The sequence below is a fragment of the Jaculus jaculus genome, chromosome 17 (assembly GCF_020740685.1).
Source record: "Jaculus jaculus isolate mJacJac1 chromosome 17, mJacJac1.mat.Y.cur, whole genome shotgun sequence".
In the NCBI taxonomy this organism is placed as follows: domain Eukaryota; kingdom Metazoa; phylum Chordata; class Mammalia; order Rodentia; family Dipodidae; genus Jaculus; species Jaculus jaculus.
The window spans coordinates 49,592,159-49,610,550 of NC_059118.1; positions in this window are offsets into that span (position 1 = coordinate 49,592,159).

The following is an 18,392-nucleotide window of genomic DNA, read 5'->3' on the forward strand; positions in this document are numbered from 1 at the left end:
CAGAGATCCAAACTCAAGTACTCAGGCTTGCAAGTGCTTTACCCCCTGAGTCACCTCTTCAGCCTTATCCATGACTATAAGAGGTAGCCCTTCAGGATTTCTCTGTTAAGAATATTTATTGTCACTGTGTGTCTGTGCCTGTAGATAACCACTAATTTGATAAAGAGATTTGTTAGAACGTTTTATAATCAAGATTGGATATTGGTTTTGATTAATGCATTTTCCTATCTTTTTTGGATAATCACATTATTTTCTTTAATATTTTTAATATGGAAATTATGTTAATGTCCTCCTTCTCTCTATCCCTCCCTCTTTTATTTTGATGGTTTCATTATGTAACCCAGGCTGGTCTCAAATTCATGATCCCACTGCTTCAGGTGCCCAAGGGTGGTATTACATGTGCATGCTACCACATTTAGTACTGGCTTGTTAATACATTTTATAGGTTAATTTTAAATCGATATTAAAAAAAAATATTGTGATCAAAGTCACACTATAGAAAACTTACCACCTTAACTAATTGCTACTATATAGTTCACTAGTGTTGAACATACTCACTTCATTGTACAATAATCTCCAGAGCCTTTTCATTGTGCTAAAGGAGAGCCCTGTATCTGTTAAGCAACACTCCATTTTCTTCTATCCTCACATCTAGGAGCTACTCTGGTATGTCCAGGGTCTGAGTCTGACTGCCTAGTGGGGAACAATACAGTATTTTTCCTTGTGACTGGCTGTATCATTTAGTATACAATGAGGTTCATCTATGTTGTACCAAGTCAGAATTTTCTTTATAAAGAGCATGCTATTGTAAGTATATCTGACATTTTATTTATTTTTATCCATTAATAGATATTTGCATTGTTACAACTTCTAGCTATTGTGAATACTGTTTCTATGAGCATCAATATGCAAAAAGCTCTTTGAAAATCTACCTCAAAACTTTTGGATATATACCCAGAAGTGGAGTTGCTAAAGCACTTGGGACTTCTGGCTCCAACTCTTGAGGCTACTCAATGTCATGGTTTGCATACAAAATATTCTCAGAGCACAGAGTTAAGGCCATTAGCCTCTGGCTTTAATGGGAGGCAAAATCTTTAAAAAGATGGGCCAGACTACAAGAAGTTAGGCATGGTCTGAGAGGAGATATTAGGGTCCCAGGCTTTACTCTTTCTTTCTTTTTACTTCTTGGCCACCATGGGGTGAATAAATCTGTACCACTTGTTCCTACCTTGATGCCCTGTGTCATCACAGGTCCAAAGCAAAAAGGAGAAAATAGTCTTGGTTTCCTGCTTTACCTGAGGTTATGGACCAGTAAAACCAAAGCTGTCTCACATCCTGGTTTGAAAGATGGTCCAATACCACTGCCAATTTCAGTACATAGTTAACTTTGGACTCAAGATTTCCAGATGCTTCCAGACTTTGGGAATATTTACCAAATACATAGTGGAAGGTTAGTCATATGTTAAAATGTGAAAAGATTTACAGTTCTGCACATGAAATGTTATGAATTATGTTTGTTTTTGCACTACTCTCTCAAACAATTTTTTTTTTCGAGGCAGGGTCTCGATCTAGCCCAGGCTGACCTGGAATTCATTATGGAGTCTCAGGATGGCCTCGAACTCACAGCAATCTTCCTACCTATGCCTCCCAAGTGCTGGGATTAAAGGCATGTGTCACCACGCCTGGCTCAAAAAAATTTTAACAACATAGTGATTAAGAAAGCAATATTAAGGCATTTATTTGGTTATGTTATTTACTCAGAGGGTTATTAACCCTCAGCAACTGGTTATTCACACTCGTAAGGACAAAAACATTTTGCAACAATATAAAAATTATTTTATATACATGTTATTGTCATTTCCCCATTGGAAAAAGAAATATGACACTTTTACAAGTATTATAGCAAAAGCTGTTAAGAATCTCAAATGTAGCTGAAAAAAATCTTAAACTTCCCTCAGTGCACTAATCACAGAGACAACGCTTAACACGATCACTTGGCCAGAGAAAACCAAGCCATGCTCTCATTCAAAGAATCACACTTTTGTCTTGTGTAAATAAAGGTACAGAACAGAGTTAAGGGATAAAAATGACTTGACTTGGTCAACCTGGATGTCTTATTTCTTTAAAATGGGCATTAATTACTATGAACCCTGAATACCATTACATTGTGTTTTCAAATGCTTGTGGTTTTTTTTCTTTATTATAGGAATAAGAAATTCTTATAAAAGAAAACTTACTTTGGCAGACAAGGAATATAAACATACTTTCATTTTAGGGAAATAATATGTATATTTGATTTTCTTTTAAGCAATTTCAGATTTCTAGATATATAATGAGTGGTAACTTTTAATCATTTTTCATGTTTCTTATTTATTAGTTGGTTCTGATAAGCCATTTAAGTAATGCTTTAATAATTAGTTTTGTTGTTTTTAGTGGGAAGAAAACATTTTTTTTATTTCAAGAAAAGTATATTGTCTCTTACCAGTGAGCTTCTGTGTTTTCCCGTACCGCATAAGGATTGACTTACATTTAACGTACATATGATAGGATTATTTTTGTAGAACTGATTATAAAGTTCTAGCTTGGCTATATAGCTATAATTTGATTCTGTGTTCTATGTATGCTTATATATGCATATATATATATGTGTGTGTGTGTGTGTGTGTGTGTGTATAATCTTTTTATAATGACCATATATTTACCTTTTGCTAGACTAATAGTAACTACATTATTTGACCTAAACACAAGTTGTTCGTGTTTATAATTAAAAAAGGAGTACAGAATTACAATTAATTATATTATAGTATACATATTATGGCTTATTTTTCTCATCATTATGTTTTAAGTGTAGGAAATGCCTCTGTTCATCTTTGGCTGAGTGAGTGGTCCCTGTTGAGATATACACAGTAGAGAACCTCAGTTTGGTCTCAGCTGGAGCCTTGTATATGCATGGGATGGGGTGGGAGCGTCATTGTGGATCACTTGCTTTCAGTCACGTATAACTTAGAATCCAGTTTCATTTACCTATGTTATAATACCTATTTTTGTACAAATTTTGACAACCTGCAGGGATAAGGGATGAAAATGGCTTGACTTGGTCAACCTGAATGTCTTGTTTATTTTACAATTGGCATTACTTACTGTGAATATTGATCTTAAATTTACACTGTTGTTCAATGTACTTGTTTTTGTTATTCTTTTGGTTTCAATGGGCAGAGTCCAGCCCAGGCTGACCTGGAACTCACTCTGTAGACCAAGCTGACTTTAGATTCATGACTATCCTTTTACTTCAGCCTCCCATATGGTGAGATTTCAGGCATGAACCACCATTCCTAAGCAAATATACAAGATTTAATTTAAATTTATGTGTTATTTGGTTAATCACTCCTTTTAAGAAAATATTGTTAGATAGCCCAGGCTGGACTGAAACTTGTTATATATCCTAAATTGGCTTGCAACTCATGATCTTTCTCTCTTACTCTCCCAAATGTTAGTATTATAGGCATGGGTCACGGTATCTGGCATTAACTACATTTGTAATAGAGCTGATAGTAATTTTTTTTTAAAGACACACATCGAAATTATTGTGGTTGAGTTTTGGGAGACTGTTTAATGGGTAAAGTGCTTGCCATGCAAACATTAGGACCTTCAGCACTCAAATGAAAGTCAGAAATGGCAGTGAATACCTATAATCCCAGCACTGGGAAGGCAGAAATAGGGGAATCCCTGGGGCTTGCTAGATAGCTAATCTAACTGAATTGTGAGCTCCAGGTTCAGTGAGTGAATGACCTTGTCACAAAGAATAAAGTGGAGAGTAATTGAGGAAGACACTGAGTGTGAGTGTTAACTTCTGGCCCTCATGCACACAAGTGCACTCCACACAATACAAACACACATACACACACAAATGCTGTGAATTTACAAAATCCTAACATTTGACCAGTTTGATTTCTCAATTCTTTTGTATTTACAAAAGAACAATTCTTTGGATGATGGGGATATATAGAACAAAGCTATAGAAATAGAAGAGTCAATTCAGTTAATAAGAAATGTATTATGGAAAAAGGCAAAGAGCTTAGTTGAAACATGACCTCTGTGACCAGAAATAAACTCATACTAACACACACAGCCTTAAAAGGAGCATGTGTCCTGGGCATGCCACAACAATGATTTGACTTCTAACTCTAGTGTTAATAAACTTACAAAATGTCTCAAACTAAAGAAATCGTACTTTTGGCATTTGATTTTTCCAGATATTTTCTTTCTTTATGACATTGGCTATGTTCCAGTCACCAGGGTGATAATTGGAAATATGTATATTATTCCAATAACACAGAAAAAGAATTTATAGGACATATGCATGTTTTAAAACTTATTTATATAATTATGATAATTTTGAATAACTGGCCAATTACTTATTAATACATTTAAATATCTTTGTGTGTTTGTAAGATATGTTAGAAGGGCAATCAATTCAAGATATTTCATATCCTAATTAACTATTGAGCTTCCCTATACAGTGTAGTAGTGATAATGAAATATGCAACGATATATAATTTCCAAAACAAGAAAGATGTTGAATGTTTTATTTATTCTGATTAATCATAGGGGAAAAATAAGTCTGGGGGAAATGTAGAAACATGGGAATGAAATTTTTAAAAAGCCTATTTCTTTAAAAAAATTTTTTTTGTTTATTTTTATTTATTTATTTGAGAGCGACAGAGAAAGAGAGAAAGAGAAAGAGAGAGAGAGAGAGAGAGAGAGAGAGAGAGAGAGAGAGAGAGAGAGAGAATGGGTGCGCCAGGGCTTCCAGCCACTGCAAACGAACTCCAGACGTGTGTGCCCCCTTGTGCATCTGTGTAATGTGGTTCCTGGGGAATCCAGCCTCGAACCGGGGTCCTTAGGCTTCACAGGCAAGCGTTTAACCGCTAAGCCATCTCTCCAGCCCCAAAAGCCTATTCTTAAGTTCTGTCTCTGCTCACTCATTCACTCATGCACGCAACACCTCTAGCAATAATTAGAGAGAGATTTCTTTTCCCTTGAATTGCATAGACATATGTAAGGAAAGACATAGTCACCATTTTGGAAGTCTGCTATTCAAATACTTTATCAATTACAGAGATGTTCCCCAATCACGGCCAAGTCTCTACTTTTATATGAAAATTGTTCCTTGCAGTTTTCTAAATAAGCAACAAGATAGTTGTCTAGGAAATGAATTCAGCACCTTCCTGCACAGTCTGTTACAGCAGGAACTGTGTCCTCTGCACACGTGGAACTCTGTCATGAGAGAAACATACTGTTGGGAAAATGTTAACACATATTCAAAAAATTTCAATTTCTTTTTACTATAATCATCCAAAACTTGTCAGCCTTTCAAGGGAAAAGAAATCATTCTCTAATTAGTGCTGGAGGTGGTGAGTGAGTGTGTGCATATGTTATAGGAGGGAGTGGAGACAGAAATTAAGAATAAGTTTTTTCTTTATTTCATCCCCATGCTCCCAAATTTCCCCAGATTTGTTTTTCTCTGTGACTGACTTTCTCAGACATATTAATACAATTGATTTCCACAGCCCCCTCATGTTGATTTATTTGGGTACAGGCAACATAGAGCTGCTTTGTTCTCACACCATCTTTCCAGTTCTGTTGACCATTGATACATTTAGTCTCTTTTCCCTGGACTTTTTTTTTTTTTTTAGAAAATTTGGAAATTGAACTCAAATTAAGACCTTTTAAACTTACACATTGGCAAGTTATAGGAAGTTTCAATGACCTATAGAGTGGGTCAATAGCTGTGAATTTCAAGAGGTTCAAAAAGCCTAATAAAAATCTCCTTAGGTGGGCATGGTGGTGCATGCCTTTTAATCCCAGCATTCTGGAGGCAGAAGTAGGAATATTGCTGACAGTTTGAGTGAATTCCAGATCAGCTTGAGGGGAGAGTGAGATTCTAACTCACCCCCACCCCAAATTTCTTTTTCCTTAAACTGCTATACTTAACAAGGAGCAAGGTACCTTCCAGACAAGCCGATGCTTGACCTGCTTTGTCTTTACCAAACCAACACAAACCCACACAGAAAAGATCCCGTAAGTGGTGTGGGGAAGGTGCAGCCACGTGGACACTCATGCACTGTTTGTGAGATAGAGACTTAGTAAAAGACTTTTCTAGTTTCTGGTAAAGATAAACATACATGTATTGTGATCCATTAGCACCACTATTCTGCATGTCTTTCATAAATTATGGCTGAAATATGCTGGAATATACCTAAAATTTTTCAAAGATCCTTGTCGTGTGAGTGTCTGTGTGTGCATGTCTGTGTATGCAAAGTGTGTGTCTGTGTGTGCATTCACAAGCATAGACAATTGAAATGAGTCTGAGTGCTCGCCAACAAGGAAATGATGAAGTCAAAAGTGACTCATGCACTAGCCGTATATAGTTCATTTAATGAACTTTTCTCTATATTCATCTCTGATACTTAAAGTAAAGCAACTTAACTATTGAAAGATGAAATTAGGGGCTGGGAAGAGGGCTCAGCAAGAAAATGTTCTTGCTGGGTAGGTACGAGGACCTGAGTTTGAGTCCCAGCCTAGCATGGATGTATAGGTTTCTATTCCTGGTGCTGAGAAGAATGGAGACAGGGGAATCATTGGGACTCACTAATCAGCCAATCACAATTGAAAAACAGCAGCTTGAGTTCAGTGTGAGACTCCATCTCTAGGAACTAAGGCATAAACACAGTAGATTGGGACTCCTGACATTCTCCTCTGGCCTCCACATGTGTGCTGTGAAGTATGCGCATGTGCACACACTGCATGCATGTTTGCACGTGTGTGTGCGTGCACACACACACACTATATTGTATATATATGCATCAAAAATAATGAACGAAGACACAATTATATATATTGATGGAAGAAAACCATTAGGAACTGATTTAAATTTGTAAGAGCAAGAATAGTCTCTGCTAATGCTTTGCTTTACACTCATCCCTCTGCGCGCTTTGCTCTGGCACATGCAGTGAGTTGAGTAAGGCTGGGGCTCTTTGCAGTGGTTTCTAGTGGAAAGATAAGTTTGGAGAGGATGGATGTCTTTTGTCTGAACCTCATTACTTGGATGAGATTAGTTCAAACTTCATGTTACTGTAGCAAAGTCCTATGCATGTGAGTGTGTGTGTGCTTGTGAGAGTTCATATGTTGATTGATTCTAGCCTAATGATGGCAGGCGTGCTGGGATTCAGCACCAGCCAAGTACCTACTGTGCGCTTCAACCTTGACCATGATCGATGAGGAACGCTGGTAGTAATAAACGGAACTGGGAGCTCTTCATCTTGGCTTGGGAGAGGCTTGCCATACATTTGAATTCTCAGAGTGCAACTTGGTTAGAGACTAGTGTGTGGGTGGATTGACCTTTCTTATAAGAGCTGTTGTTTTTGCACAAAATGTGTGAAAAATAAATTTCAAATAGCTTCCCTATTGCACTTGTCTTGTGATTCATATTATCACCCTTTTAGTTTTCTCAGCAATAATGCCCCTTATTAAGCTTACTGGGACTTTCCTCCTCCTATCTGTCTTCCAAACATTAGTTTTTATCTTTCATGGAGGCAGAATTTTCTGCTGAGAAAAGATCATTTTGTTCACATTTCTCATATTGTCAACATACAATTTCTTGATTGACCTGTATTCAAGTCCCAAAAATGTCTGTTTGAGAAAATAGCAGAATCTTGTGTGTGTGTTGGATATAGGTCATTGATTAATTCCTAGAGGGAAAAACCACCATATTGCAGTTTTTCTCAGCTTTACAATTTATTGGGTACATATTTTCTAAATATATATGATTCCTGATTATTACTTTTTTCATAATAAATGCTTCCTACAAGTTGCCTTGTACATACAAGAGTATGGTAGTTTTTCTTATTGTAACTGTCAAATTGCAACAGAGTAGATCTGGGCACTTACAAATTCTAAAATGCCTAATTAAAAATAATACAAGAAATCAAATTGGCCTATAATTTTAGACGAATAGTTGCCTGAAGCTACTGATCACTCAATAGTACCTGCCTGATATGTTTCCCTTTATTTGAGCTAGTTCGAGTTGCAGTGTGTAAACATGGTTCTGGGAAGTCAAATAGCAGTTTTCTAAATCAGAGGCAAGTAATCATCTTGCAGTTTGTGTTTTTGATGATCTGAAGTTTGTATACAATTATATTTTATAAGTGATTTTATTTTCCATTATGTATGCTGCTTAGTCTATGTACCTCTGGAATCTTATAAACTTGATTGGGATGAGAAATGCCTAGGAACTTAATAAAGCACCCCCATGGTTGTATTGTGAGGGTCTTTGCAAAGACCTTGAACGTGTATAGCATCACTCACTAGGCTAGGGTCCCAGATGGAATAAAAAAAAAAAGAAAGAAGTCCTCAAATCCAATCAGAAAGAAAGTAGTTATTGGTACGATAAATGTCTCTGCCAATAACTGTGGACTAACTCCACAATGCACTACCCATTTACATCAACAAGGAGGGTCCATTGGGAGGGGGCAGATCATGGATGAACCTAAACAAAGGTACCAAACTGCCTGTATTTGCTGAAAAGAAAACTAATAAATTAAATTAAAAAAAAGAAAGTAGTTGGTTAGCCCATCCCAGTCAAGTCACTATTGCATTAGTGAGCATATTTTTCGTTGTAGGTCTGTTGTGGTCCAAAACTAGATAAGATTATCTCTGTCATAGGAGGGGATTAAAGCCTGATACCATGTGCCTGGTCACAAACCTGTGACTAGGAAAGTCATAAGACCTAAAGAGGAATCTAGTACCATTGCTATGCTAAATTGGCATGTTTTATAACTTACTTCTAAATATTTCTTTTTATAGTCACAGATCTGTGCTGCTTTTAGCCTTGATTACAAAACTTCCCCTTTGAAGTGGACAGGAATAAGCCAGAGATGCATAGCTGGAAAAAGTATTGACATTGACTATTGTGTGCTGAGCTCTAAATGGGGCATCTATGATATTCCTTCCAAGGCTCAGAGAACATTGTGGAAGAGAAGGCAGAATGAATGTAATATTTGGAGGGTGGGGAGGAATGCTATGGAATGCTGTCTTCTGGACATGTAATGGTTGCTACACTCATTAACTCACAACAGCTGTGGAGTTGATGGAGCTCATCGACACTCCATCATGAATGGAGGAGGTGTAAGTTGCTCCTACTTCTGTCAGTAACCCCTCCTAAACTCATTTAAGCAAACCAAATTTAACTCAGTGGGACGTGCACATACACAGCTACACATATACACATGTGTGAAATCAGTAAGGGGATTAGATGTGAAGAAAAAGGGGTTTAGTGGGAGTAAGAAGAAGTAAGACAGTAGTGGGGGTAAATATAAACAAGATATGTGCATGTATTTTCCCTATATGCGTGTATGGCATTATCTAAAAGAAAACAAAATTAAAGAATAGACTATTATTTCAAACAAAGAAGAAATAAGCTGCTAGCATGGGCATTCTCTGAAACAATGGGCCCTAAACAAGTCTTTCCTCTTTTAAATTGTTTCTTTCTTGTATTTATTACAGGGACAAAAAAATTGTTTCCAGAGAAGAGGCATTGTTGCTGTGGTTTAGAACCCATGCAGGTTCTAACCCTTTGATTCTGGTTTGTGGGAGAAAATTGAAAGCACTGTGATCATGAGGTTCAAGTTAGAAATGAAGTTTTTACAAAGTATAAGTAAGAACTTATACTAGAGGCTACCCAGTTTACATTTTGACCATTCACTTATCTTTATTTAAGAGGAGGAGGAAGGTTCAAGACAATATAGTATTCAGAATGTAGCATGATCATTGTTTGCTACTTTTAGTTGGACTTTCAGCAAGAATTGGGAGCAAAATGTAGAGCAAAAGAATTTGATATAGTCTCGCCAGTTTGTTGAAAGCTGTGGATTTTGTACTAGGAGGACAAAGATGCCTCAATAGAATCTTAGGAACTGGCTGGCTCAAGGGGATAAAAAGTTTGAAAAAACTGCTTTGACAACTGAGCTTCTAGGTTCTTTGCCTGCATAGGAACATCTAGGGAAGAATTTTGCCAAGGTCATCTACCTAGGCACTGCAATGGTTGCTGGAGCTTTGACAAAGGTGTCTGGTGGCATCAGTCACATCATTCCCATAATGCTGGTTTTATAGGCATGCAGAATTCAAGCACTGCAGCATCATGGCCTTAACCTAGATTTCAAAAAAAGCTGGAACATCAGCTGAAGAAACCCCAGGCAGCAAGCAGAGTTAGCCTAGGGGAGAACTCATGTAGGCTAAAGTCAGCAAGACCAGAAGCAGGGCTGCCCAAGACCACTGGCACTCACATGACCCTGCATGCTGAGCATGGTTCTGTAGGATTTATTGTTTGTCATGCTGTGTTTCAGTCTTGCTTGGCACTATTCTTTCTATTCTCTCTATTCCTCCTTTTCATTATGGGAATATGTTATGTCATCATGTCTTAAAAATAGTAAGGTTGTTTTGTGACTTTTTAAGTAGGGACTCACAATATGAGTTTGTCTTGAGTCTCAGAGCAGACTTTAAACTTGAACTTTTGAACAATATTTAAACTGATAACACTATGGAGACCCAGAGATGGACTGAATGCATCTTGTATCATGAGATTGATATGAGTCTTTTGTGGGATAGAAGAGAAATATTATATTGTGATTTAAAGCAATGTGTTTGGCTGTTAATTTGATGGATTGACAAGCCTAAGATATTAGTAAACTGCAAATCTTAACTTCTATTTATTTGTAAGGACAGACAAATTCACACACACACACACACACACACACACACACACACACACACACGATAGAGAGAGAAATAGAGAGAGAAAGAGAGGATGAATGGGAATTCCAGAGCTTTTTACCATTGCAAATGAACTCTAGTTGCATGTACCACCTTGTGCATGTGGCTTTACATGTGTACTTGGAAATGACCCTGGGTCATCAAGCTTTGCAAGCAAATTCCTTTAGCCACTTATCCATCTCTCCAGCCCAGGAAAGCACAATTTCAGTATATTTGTGAGATTGTTTACAGAGAGAAATAACTGTTGGATGTGAATTTCTCGGAATACTGGTGGTACCACTCAGCAGACTAGGAGTCCAGATGGGATAAGGGGAAGAAGAGACTAATAAGCACAGGTTTTTCTTTCTCTGTATGTCTCTATCTCATGGCCAACATACTGCGGGCCATTCTTCCATTCCCTCTCCGCCATGATGGATAGACATCTGAAATGGTGTGATAAAATATATCTTTCCCCTTCTAACCTGTTTCTCTCAGGTATTTGTCATAAGGATGAAAATGGGGACTAATACAACAACCCTTATACATATGTCTACTTTGAAATTAATTTAAATATTTGGAGAATATTTAGTTTCTCCAGAATAATATTGAAATATAACAAAATCAGATACACATGAGAAAACTTTTGCCCCATCTGATCAACTAATTAGCAATGATATAGCCTGTATAAGAAGACATTTTCATGTTAAAATGATATTTTTTTCCTGTCTCATAGCAACATCAGGGCATTAAAATATTTAAATTTTATTTCTAGGGTCCAAAGTTCCTAAGCAACATCTGTGAAGGAAGGATTTCCAATTTCATGTTCATCTGTCACATTCCTTGAAAAGCACCATAAGGATGTTTGTTATAGTAGCTCTATGTGGTGAATTTGTTCAAGGAGGAATCTTCATCTTTGAAAACCAGTTGGGTGTGTCTTGTTTTCCATCATGGTGACCTGAAAAAGCAATAGTCCCTCTGTACCTCCTTTTATTTTCATAAGGCACTTGGGAAGAGATGTGCAAAGTCACTCTACATTTAAAAATTGCCCCCTTTTCCTCATATATCCCATGGATTTGAGTTCAGGCTGCCTTTATATCATCTTATGAGCAGCTTGTGGTACGTTCATACCATGAAAAAGCATCTTACTGGGATTAGTGGTGACTCATTTAGAAAACAGACAAAGTATATATATACCTCCAGGTCACTGGGGATCAAAATATAATGTATTCCCTAAATGCAATGAATGTTTTTTCCTCTGGGAGAACATTAGACAAAGGTGAATAGATCAACTTCCTTTGGCTTTATTGCCACTCTCAAAAAGTGAACTTCTTAGATGGTAGTCTTTGTCATTTGTAAACATGACTTCCTTTGGAGAAGAGCAATTTCATTTATCACTACCATATGGATGGAATTCATCTTCACTTCATTATCTTTCACAGTCAAAAGCTAAATGTCAGCTGAGCTACATGGATAAAATGTGGACAAACCAAAAGGAATGAAAAGATCTAAAAGGACTTATATGCATCTCAATATCACTTAAACTATATCTGAAATGTTTGGACAACCAAATCCTGGACTGAATGAAAACAGACACTTGAAAATCCAGGTATACATGGAGTAGAGAGAGTGGTAGCTACATGAAAGCACATAGTAAGTAGAGAAGAGAAATACACTCAGAAAAGTCTCTTCTAGTCCTGAAAACATTTATTCTGTTGATCATGAGGTTAAAGATGCTTGGAACGCTGTCTCCTGTGCTTGTCTGGATTCTCTCAGCTATGCCTGTCTGCCCGTTTGGGTGACAGGACGTGTCACCCAGGAACACAGCATTGCTGTGCAGTGTTGGTGGGATGAAGGGGAGCCCGAGCCCCATTGCTAATATGACTGCTACTGGGAATTTTCCTGGCTTTCTGTTCTTGTGCTTATCTACACAGGTATCAACACACACACACTCACAAACTATTTGATGGTAACAAAAACTTGAAAAAAATCTGAAAAAAATGCCAGAGGAAATCATATCCCTTTTTTTTTTTCTAGTGCTTAGGGATCAAACCCAAGACCTTGGTCAAACTGGGTAATTTCCACCACTGTGCTGTATGCCAGCCCTAGAAAGAACACATTCTATTTCTTTTTCTTTTTTTTAAAGATTTTTTTAAAAAATTTTTTATTTATTTATTTGAGAGCAACAGACACAGAGAGAAAGACAGATAGGGGGAGAGAGAGAGAGAATGGGCGCGCCAGGGCTTCCAGCCTCTGCAAACGAACTCCAGACGCGTGCGCCCCCTTGTGCATCTGGCTAACGTGGGACCTGGGGAACTGAGCCTCGAACCGGGGTCCTTAGGCTTCACAGGCAAGCGCTTAACCGCTAAGCCATCTCTCCAGCCCACATTCTATTTCTGATTCCTGGGATGCATAGGTGTCTTGGTATGGCTCCTGAAGTTCTACATGAACTCTGGGTGGTCTGTCTGAGGAGAAGCTCAGGTGGACAGGTGACCTATCCCAGGATATACAACTGATAATAAGCAATGGTATTCTTACTAAGTGTTGAACTCTGCCCAGCTCTGTGGGAAGACAGTCTATTTCCCTTGCAGGCAAAATTCAAGGCTCAGACAAATTTCTTTTTGAATTCTATGATGCATGGAGGGCTGGTAAGAATATAGTTCTGGAAGCTTGTTGGACTCTTCATTTGGAAGGAAGTACAGTGGTCCTTAGAAGGATGCTTGCCCTCTGTGAGCCTCAGGGAAGAGTGAGGACAGTGAGCATGGGACTCAAGGGCACTTTGGCGACGCTGACTGGCAGGGGGCTGTACCTCAGTCACTCTGCCACAGGCCTTCATTCCTGTAGTAGTTTTGGAATGGATATCTTATACTGTCACATGGCTGGAAATCTGAGAGCCAGAATAATGGGGGTGGTGGGGGCTATGCAACCCTCAGTGTTAAATATTTGCAGTAGAGATTTCAGCTCACTATATGCTGATTTTTTTTTCATTACAGCTACAGAAAATATTGATTTTGAGTCAGTATTTTAAAAATATTTAATTAATTAATTTATTTGACAGAGAAACACACACACACACACACACACACACACACACACACACAGAGAGAGAGAGAGAGAGAGAGAGAGAGAGAGAGAGAGAGAGAGAGAGAATGAGAATGGACATGCTAGGGTCTCTAACCACTCAAAACACACTCCAGATGCATGTGCCACCTTGTACATCTGGGTTACATGAGTACTGAGGAAATGAACCAGGGTTTTTAGCCTTCACAGACAGTGCCTTAACCGCTAAGAAATCTCTTCAGCCCTTGAGTCAGTATTTAAAACATTTGTTTATTTGAAAATTTCATACGTGCATACTATCATTTTGATCATATTTACCCCAGTACCTTCTCTTGTCCAGCTGTCACTCCTGCTGAACTCATTTTTCATCTTAACCATTTCCTCTCCTACTTCATGTTTCCTTTTCTTATGACCCAATGAGCTTAATTAGAGTTGCCTGCATGAGCAGAGGTGAGGGATTACTTATCAAAGAATTTATCAGTAGGTATACAACTGAAGGAAATGTCAATCCCTTGTCCCCAGTAACCACTAACTCTCAATAGCTCCTTAGGAAGGAAAGTGACCTCATGAGTCTCTCTAGCATCCATGGTGTAAGATTATAGGTTCAACCTAGTGTGGGTCTGTGAAGGTAAGAACAGCTGCTGTGAATTCCTGAGTAGAACAGCTCTTAGACTCTTTTTATTCTCATGACTTTTTCATGATTTTTCCCTGAGCCTTATATGGGAGCATAAAGGTGACCCATTTATATCTGAGAATGGAGTCCATGTTTGAACTTTCAGTTTCGTATATGTATTCTAGCACTGGGTCTCTAGAACACAATCTGCCTAAGCAAAACCTTAACATGAGCCAATTTATAAATTTTTTACTCTGGTTGATGCCATCATTGTTTATGAGATGACTAATAATTCAAAGTAGCCAGGAATACTCAGAGAGGTCAAAATCACCAGATAACAAACCGCAGCTATTTTTTGGGAATTGGAAGATATATGGATTTCTTGATAAAATTCACAAGTATTTATATTTTTTAAAGGTATGGTTCTGAGCTATTCAGGGGAATAAAACATTAATAACAAGTTGTTGGATGTATTTATGTATGGACAAGAGAGATACTTGCTTTTCAGGATTATTTAAGATGATTATTAATTGAAACCCAGGTAACAGTTAATGAGACTTGGAAGGTGTTTGGGCCTCACTGAGACAGACACTCTAGCTAAAGGTAACAGTTCTCAGTCAGAAATAACCAGTCATGCTCATTATTATCACAGCCATAGTCATCACCAACACCGTCCACAATAATACTTCACATCTAAGTGGTAGCTCCTTCCAGAGGTGTCAGCACCAGACAGATTCTTGCTTGTTCTCACAAGATTGTTGATGACAGAGCTTTGTGGCTGAAGAAATTATGATGATTAGCCCTCTGGCAGTCTAGTCATGGTAACCCCTCACCTTCCCTGACCACTAGAGCTGGGAAGCCAGAGCTCAAAGAATGCCTGTGCCTGTCCTTCCTCACTGCCATTCACACTCTGTAGAGAATATCTCCTTCTGTTTATATCATTCTGCCTGCCTATTATCATATCCTCTTATTCAGTGCATGTTTTGAAAAAAGCTAATCATTCCCGGCTTTGGGGACTCCGGGCATGTTTATAGTCACTTCTATAAGTTAAAGTGACTGTTTTCAATCCAGCACCCCTGTCCTCCCTCCATTAACTTTTCATTGCAGTTGAAGGGTAAGAATATATTTAGAGTTAGAAAGTAGATATTTCAGAGTTCATGCAGATAACAGAGAGGTAAGTAGGATGGGGGGGGTGCTCTATGTAGTCACTTGTGCATCAAAACCAGTGGAATAACACACCACAGCTTGTGTTTATGAGAACTTTATATACCCTCACTCGTGTTGAGAGTGGCATAAACTCTTATTAAGTACTTGGGCTCATGAACTGCATATGCTCTGCCCTTTTGTGTGTGCTTTATTTTGCACAAGAAGATAATATAAACACTCATCTACTCTTTGAATGAGGTGGAGATAGTCATCCCTTTCATGTACTCTTTTAGAATGGTGTTTCTAGAGAGGGTATATTCAATGATGCCATCAAACAAATCAGCTAATACAAATAAGCATGTCTCTAAGATGTTCATTCTATTTACATACCCTTAGTATATTTGATGAAATGATAAAATATGGAGGGGGGTGGCAAACCTTGAATTTTTCTAGACTCTGCTCTAGAGAAATGAGGAAGATCCAGTAAAACACTCCTATAGTGTGTTGATTGGCCGTTGGAGGATGGCAGTGGGGAGAGGTAGATGAACAAATAGGGTTAATTCTGATCACTTCCTAAGCAAAAAGCTTCTTTTTAAACACATCTTTTTGAGAGAGAAAAACTTTTTTTTTTTTTTTTGCAATGGTCAGAAGACACAACAGCATTATACTTTTGAGAAATGGTAATCTTAAAATAACAAAGCCAAATAAACAGAAACTCAGAATACTTTTAACAACTTTTTTCACATGGTTCTCTTGTTCTTTCTTGGGAGATGTTTTGATGTTCTCCTCTTTACTTCTTTTAAAAAAAATAACCTAGTGCTTGTGAAAAATACCTTTGATTCTCACTTGGCCTCTTCCAATGAATTGGAAAATTTGGTTCCATTCTCTTAGCAGGTAAATAGCCTTAAAACCATTCATGGTTTTGTCAGGGCAGAGGAGAGCTGAAAAGCATTACATATGTTCCAAGTCAAGAGAGGCCAATCTTTTGCTGTTTTCAAGTGGTTCTTTCCCCTCCCTTCTTCTATTAAGGGCTGCACCACAATGGGGCTTTAATCAGCTTCATTGATTTAAAGCTGATTTGCACTTGGCTTCAAGGTTAAGGTCCACAGCACAAGCTGAAGACCTTTAAATCAGGAGTCAGAATGAAAAACCTTAGATATATCAAATTGTCTCCTGTGCCTAAGAATGACAGCTCTTGATGTCTGTGAATTAACTACAAGGGAAAAAAAAGGCACAAAGCCAGTTTTTCTTCTGTGTTAATAAAACCTCTGCTTGCTGAGTTATACAGCACTGCTATCAACATTTCTGCTTTATCATGTGAATTGATGGATTTGGCTGAAAATACTTTGGTACTGTGGTGTTGGTAGCTGTCAATTTCTGCTTGGTTTCTGTTGGATTTCAACCTAATTGCCAAACTGATTCTATCTGCAATAACTTTTAACATTTACTTTTCCCAAAGGGAAAAAATGTCTTGTCTGTATTCTGCAATTAAGAAGGTGATGAAATATTCAGTGTTTGTCTCCACTCTGACAAATTCTTTGTTAACTTTATCAGATAAACTATAAAATATTAACCAGGCTCACTGTTTGAGCATGTGTGAATGGTATAATATTTACCAGGAATATTCTTAACATACATTTAATTTTATAAATTGAATTAACTACTATATGACTAATTTTCTCTTCTCTTTTTCAAAGTGATGTAATGAACATTAGGTGGTCAGCTGTATGTGCTACAAAAGAACAATTGTGGATAATTATATAAGCTTAGCTGAGTATACAATAAATAACATTTCCTCCACACTTAGTCACACCAAATCAAATCAAGCAGAAATAATGCTATTTTCTAAGCAAAATTATGCTGAGTAGTAATGCAAAAGCTCTTTGATTTTTATTTATTTATTTTTTTTTTGCAGCTCAGTTTTTTAACTTTCTGGAACATTTAAATAGATAACTTAATTTTACCTACCTCCCTAATGCATTCCAAAATGTGTTAATTTTATAGCCATGTCCTACTTTATTTTAAGTGAATTTTTCTCAGAATGTGGTTTGGACTAAATCAAGGTCAAATTCTAAATTGTGGTATAAAACTCATTTTAATTAGGAGCCATAAAAATACCTCTTTTTCTTTAACTGAGGAACAAAAGCCCTGATTATTGGTGAGCTGCTAAAGGGTCCAAGCTGTCTGCTCTGCAGAGTGCTGATTCCTGCAAGGCTGAGGTTTGTTACTGTGTCACCCAGGAGCTCAAGATCTACCTAGTTAGTCAGGACAAAGTCACAAAGGAAACAATGACAGTCTAGTGTGATGCACTGGTGGTTCACTTCAGAGATTGGAGAAGGGAGAGTGTACCTATAATTCTGGAATTCAAGGATAGTGTTATGTGGGAGATAGTAATTTAGCTGAGACTTAGTGGTTGTCCAGTGAATGAAGGATATACAAGATTGAAAGGACATTCAGTCATAGGATATGTGAAGTCTTGAGTGTGTATATGCCAAGGTAGATGTAGAAATGAAGAACATGAAGTGGGGAATGGCGCAAGGAGAGATGGGATGGGTATTTGCATCCATCTGAGATCCCAGAGTACTAGGATGTTTTGACCTCATAGTTCTATGGTCCATGTAGCGTGTATGTGTGTGTGTGTGTGTGTGTGTGTGTGTGTGTGTGTGTGTGTGTGTGTGTGTTTACGAGCCATGGTGCACATGTGCTGAGAGGACAACCACAGGTGCTTTTCCTTGTCTCTCAGCTTGTTTGAGGTAGGATCTCTTGTTTT